Consider the following 6,298-nt stretch of genomic DNA (forward strand, 5'->3'; position numbering starts at 1 on the left):
CCTAAAATATTTCTCGTTGTCTTTGGGCACAATGCCTTGAGTCTAGTGAGTAGGGAATGTATCATTATTTCAGCTCTTAGCAGAATGACTGGCATATAGCACATACTTAACTTCATTAACTTTTCTAGGAAAACCTGAAAACAATTATCCAGTTAGTGTTAATTTCCTTATATCTTCTTGGTTTTATTTATAGCACAAATATAAAAAACTGATCACTCAAAATGTCAATACTGATAATGTTGAAATGTACCACAGGATCAAGAAATGAAAGACATCCACCAACACCTCATGCTTATATATCTATAATGTTTTTTTCCAGAGGGGAACTGGAAGGCACTGCAAAAGAGAGGTGTAAAACTTACAGGTGGAACCAGATTAAAAAGTAATTGGGAAATGTTTAACAAAACAAACAAAAATACAATATAATAATGTTAATCTGTGGTTTTCTAAGTCAATATACAGCCAAAAGGGATCCATTTCTTTCCAAGTCTGACATTTCTGCTGTAGAGAATGAGCACTACATAATAAGAAGGAAAAGGAGTTGAATATATTTTAACAGAGAGAAGATGGCTGGTTACCAATGTGGAAGTCATTTCTGAATCATTCATTAAAATACAGTCATAGCATCCACTTAACAAAAGGAAAGGCCAAAATTACACATTAGAAAAAAATTTAAGAAAATAGGTATGCACTTATAATGCTGACGACCTGACATTCAGATGTGCTACTGACATTAAAAAATGGTTAACGAATAAAGGAATAGACATCAACTATTATCCTTTCCTATAATTTCGCCAACTTAAAGCAGTTGTCACAATTAAGACCCTGAAGAATAAGGAACTAAAATAGCCACGAAACCACCTCAGATAACAAATGCTTGTTTTTCTTAACAGGCAGAAAGATTATAGCCAAGAGAAACACCAATTTGTAATATAAATAAATAAAACCCATTTGCAAAACCTTAAGGCAGATGATAGAAGATTACGTATAAGTAACACTGTTTAATAAAACAACAAAGGGTAGGTACATAAAGGGGAAAATGAGTCTCTAGAAAGTTTGGCATGATATCTCCTTTAAGCTAATTTCTAAGAGCAGCTAAAGTAGAAAGAGAACTAATGAAAAGGGAAAACATCTATTGACCTCTAAAACAATGTTTTTATCAATTATAAAGGAACAAGCATATTTAATCTCAAATATCTTAGTTCTCAATATGCACAAGAACAACAAAAATGGGAAGAGCACTTGGACCAAGCCAACTACAGAGGAGGTCCATGATGACGCGATGACACAATTTTGAGGGCAATTAGGCATCACTTATATTTTGAAAAAGAGCTAAATGCTGGAAGATCTTTTAGAATGATCTACACAACTATTAGCCAACAAGATGTATTAAACACTTAATTATATGCAAGGCACTGTACTATTGGCTGGGGATACAAATAAAGAAAAAGCCAGTCCTTGTCCTCAAGGTTTTTAAGGGGTTCCTTAATCAAAGTATGAAAGGGGAACAATCTGGCTTTTGCAAACTATGCTTACAATCTATTAAATCTTTACAGTCACATATACAATTGGTTAAAAGTTTTAAAGAATATTTACTTGTTTGATGACTACAAAAATGCATTTAATCCAGCAGAACAAAAGCCTTAAAGGTTCTGGCTCAGCAAGGTATCCTCTATGCGTAAGTTATTATAATTGCAAGAAAAGAGATAAAACTTAGTTGGATGATCTTCTGATTAATTTTAAGCAAGGTATAAAACAGGAGATGCATTTGCCACCCAAGGAGAGTGTCTAGTGTAGAAACCAAATGAAAGAACGATTCCCTATGGATGGTGGATGAGATCTTCCACAGGCTCTTTATTGTAGATGACTTGCATCTAGCACCAAACATTACCATATTTCCTTACATGAGATTCACAATTGCTCAGAAGTCTTTAGTTTATTTATAAAAGAAAAAACAAAGTAGGTGATTGCTGTTGTCTATATTTTAATATGTAGTTGAATATTCAGTTTGCTGAACTGGTCCAAACTTGAAAAGGAATAAGAAAGCAGGTTGGAATTCATTAGAAACTTTATAGAACTTTTAAAGACCCTGAAACAAAGACATCGTTTTATCACCAGTATTTTTCTAGTGATGCTGTAAGGCTTCAATTTGTGGAACATCCTCAGGAAATAAAATTGTGAGTCAAGCAAAGATTGGTAGAGAGATCACTGAAGGTGGGCATAAACAATCTGCAGAAAATTACCGGCAATGACTTGTGTCAAAGAAGGGGCATAAAAATACCACCCGGAAGATTTTTGACTGGAGACAGAAGTGAGTCAGTCATATGACAAGAGCAAGAGCTAACATTTGGACACACCGAGTGCTGGTACCGGTCTCATGTTGAGACATAATAATGGTAAGAAGCAGACCCCTAACACATTCAATGAACTCCTTAGGAGACAGGTTAGTTACATGAGATGGAAAAGGTGTTGCCTGTACCACTGGAGGGAGCACTTCCATTGAGATCACAGGGCCAATTCAAGTATCATAGTTTATGCATTTGAATAGTTATAGCTAATAAATTTATCTAGCAAATTTCATTGTGCTCACATACTAGCACTTCAAATGCTAACTATTCTACTCGCAATCCAAAACAATTATATAGGTATTGGTATTTTTTGCTTCAGAGAAATAAATCTTCCTAGGGAGAGGTAAATTCCACTTTGAAAAAATAATGGCATCTTTAGTTTTAGATCCATTTATTTTTAGGACTCATGTTTTACTAGCTTAGGTTCCAAAATGTCTTTTGCTTTAGTGTCTAACTTCTCTAAACATACTTGAATTATTTTTGGAGTTTATAATTTTAATCACATGCAACCTTATTCTGTTTCATATGTATAAACTGTATCCTAAATAAGATTTATGTAGCCTAGTAAAAATTAAGAAAATTTTAAGTTGCATCAAGAATTTGAAATGTCCAGAGGAGCAGCAGCCAGGATGGGGAAAAGCCTGGAGTTCCATGGCACAGGACAACAGCCATTGAAAGAATGGGGGAATTTTAAACCTGGAGGGTAGGAGGGAGAGATATGATGACTATCTTCAATTCTGAAAGGCTATATAATTCATTATATTGAAGGTTGAGATCAGTTCTGCTTGGTCCCATCAGAAAGAACAAAAGTAGCGAAAGATATTAAAAAAAGAGGCAAGTTTGGGTTTTATGTAAAGAGAAATGTACTGCTTTGCAATGGCTGCCTCAGCAAATAATAGATTTCCCCAAGCCAGAGGGTTCAAACTAGGCTGAAGGACTGCTTGTTGAGCCAGGGAGGAGGGGTTCTTTGTCAAGTATCCCTTTGAATTCTTGAATGTTGTGATAAAAAGGATCTAAGAGATAATATAATCTAAAAGAATCTAAGAGATAATAAAAATCAGAGACAATAGAAAGAGCCCAGGATTTGGAGTCAGAGAACCTGGTTCAAAATCTTCTCTCTCCATCTCTGCATATTTCAAGTTTCTTAATCTGTAAAGTGAGGGTATTGCATTAGGCAACCTCTAAGATCTCTTCTGGCCTTAAATCCATGATCCTAAAATCTATCATCCTGTGACCCAAGGCTTTCAAATAGCCATTAGAATAAAATGTAAATTTAAATAAAGATATTATGCCTTGCTTTAAAACCAAAATCACAAACCAAGACCGTAAGCCACTGGTAAGTCAAGTATTTATAAGGCTTGTCAGAGTGGTCATAAATATATCAGGGCTTTTCTGCCTGGCTCAGGAATCACTAAAATAAGGTGTTTAAACACAAACAATGATATTCCATGGTAAGTAGAGATGTACTGAACAACATCAGAATCCAAACTAAATTATATTTATTTTGTTAAAAACTATGGAAAAATGCTTTAAGAATCACTAAATACAAACTAAATTTGCATATCTATTAAAAAACATTCCTGAGATTACCAACTGTGTATTTCAAACACAGTTCCATTTACATACACCAAAAACAATGGAGTTAGTATAACCTGTACATTAGTTTAATTTAAACTTGATCAAAATCTTACATTTGTAAATCACTTGCATTTGAAAAATATCAAATACCTAAGCCTTTATAACAGCCATTAATATAAACAAATAAAATTTAGGTGATTGCCAATTATATAGTGGCTAGCTAAATGATAAACACAAATCCCTATTTAAAATGGCAAGAAACCACAGTAATTTGTTGGCTGCATAATAAATTCTGGTTTGGATAACAGTATAATGGGGCTCAGATACGTCTCATCACAAAGGTCTGCTGACTTCATGTCACTTTTTGTTCCAATTTATCTGCATTTTCTTTTTAAAGTAGAGGCAAGATCTCATGAACCATTTAACATTTTGAAAAGTAAAACTACATTAAGAGTTATTTAAAATTGTATCTTTAAAAGGAAAGGAACATAGCCCCTTCATTCTCTTGGGATTTATCCAATAAATAGCAAACTAAGTATACAGCTAGACTATGAAGGCAGTATTGCCATTGCTGACTAATGATACATAAATGATGTGCAAACAGACACACAAAAGTCCTTTCCAGTTAGCCATTTTGTAAATGCTTCAACTCTCCAACCTCATAAACATCAATAACCTAAACCATAATGACCATTTAAAAAAGGCAACAATTGTTTTGATGTATGACTGACCACACACTCCTTAACAAAAAGTGATTTCACAAATGAGCAGCAGATTTTCCCTAAAAAGAGGTTGTGTTGTACACAGGCAAATGGATGGAATTGCTGTTTTCCTGGTGTTTAGTTCATTTTTATCCCAGGCAAGTTTTAGGTCACTGTAGTCAAGGGAAAGTGGCATGGGCAGACTTGGCTAGGAACGCAGTGAACGGAATTTGTTTTGCACCATTTGTCTCCATGTTGAACACCATGATTAGAATTCAAAACGAGTCAATCTCAGAACCAGCAACGTGTAGCCGAAAAATTATTCAACTTTTAGGCATTCCTATGTGATAAAACGGTTCTATTTTTATCTTTATAGTTTTAATTCTAGCCCCATAATTCAGGAATACTATAATAAACTATTCTTGGCCACGCCAAACTTAGTTTTCACGATCACATTTTCAATAGGTTCATGTACAGAATGTCAGTTCAAAAATATATATCACTTTTAAAAGAATAGCCTGCAGAAAATATAAAAATACTATAGATTTAACAAAGCATGTACATTAAAACTTGTCTGAATAAAGATGTAATACTAATGTATTAGAAAAATCTGCTTATTATGAAACATTAGCAAATACGGGATTACACAAAATATTTTCAGGGACATCTGGTTATAGTATGCAGATCAGTAGTTCTCAAACAGAGTCTTGCAATTTTCAGTGGAGCAATGGAGGAGTTTCAGGATGTATATCCATTCTTCTGATGAGTGTTACAAAGGGCTTTGATGCTACTATATTAGCTGATAGAAACCTTCCCTTTGGTCCTTTAAAGCCACCCCCTTTCCTCCCACATAATCATGATGGCCGGCCACTGAGTACTTTTTAAAGGATTATTGTTCTATGTGGAAAAAAAGTTTAAGAACTACTAGTAAAAGCAGAAAAAATAAAGCTTATATGCTACAAATTTCTCTAAAATATGAAATCAAGATATTTAAATTCTATCGTTTTGCATTTAATTTTATACCTTAGCAAACATTAGGATCAATAACTTGTCAATTTCTTTTAACAAAAATTAGAAAAGAGTATAAAATTTGATATCACCTATTTTCAATAAGTACATACACAGTATGTATGACTGTTAAGCAGGTGAATAAGGATGTCATATAAATTACATTAACAAAAATAGAACTTTTTTACATTGTCCAAATTAAATAAACTAACTATATTTAAGATTTCTGAACAAATTGAATGTTAGTTCTAAACTGATAACACTTACACATTCAAAAGCAGCATTTTCATAACTAAACTTAAAAGTATATAAGCTCCATGGGGACAGGGACGGTATCTTCTCTAAACTTTTTATCTCTCTCAGTGCTTAATAAATGTTTGTTGAATGAATAAAAATCCTAATTCATAAGTAGTTTTCTTTTCTTAATGAGTCTGACATCTAACTACCAAGCACTGATACGTATGACTAGTCTGTAAGATGTATTCTTTTGACCCTGTGCTTACCCTTTCACATTAATGAGCATCAGTAAGGTCTTTGGCTAATGTGGTTTGAAATGAATTGTAAATTAAGAAAACATGAAGAATAACAACCTTGATTTAGCATATATAAAAATATCCCAAATACTTAAATATAAAAAAAATTCATTTCCTAAGATGGGATTTA

The sequence above is a fragment of the Gracilinanus agilis genome, chromosome 5 (assembly GCF_016433145.1).
Source record: "Gracilinanus agilis isolate LMUSP501 chromosome 5, AgileGrace, whole genome shotgun sequence".
In the NCBI taxonomy this organism is placed as follows: Eukaryota; Metazoa; Chordata; class Mammalia; order Didelphimorphia; family Didelphidae; genus Gracilinanus; species Gracilinanus agilis.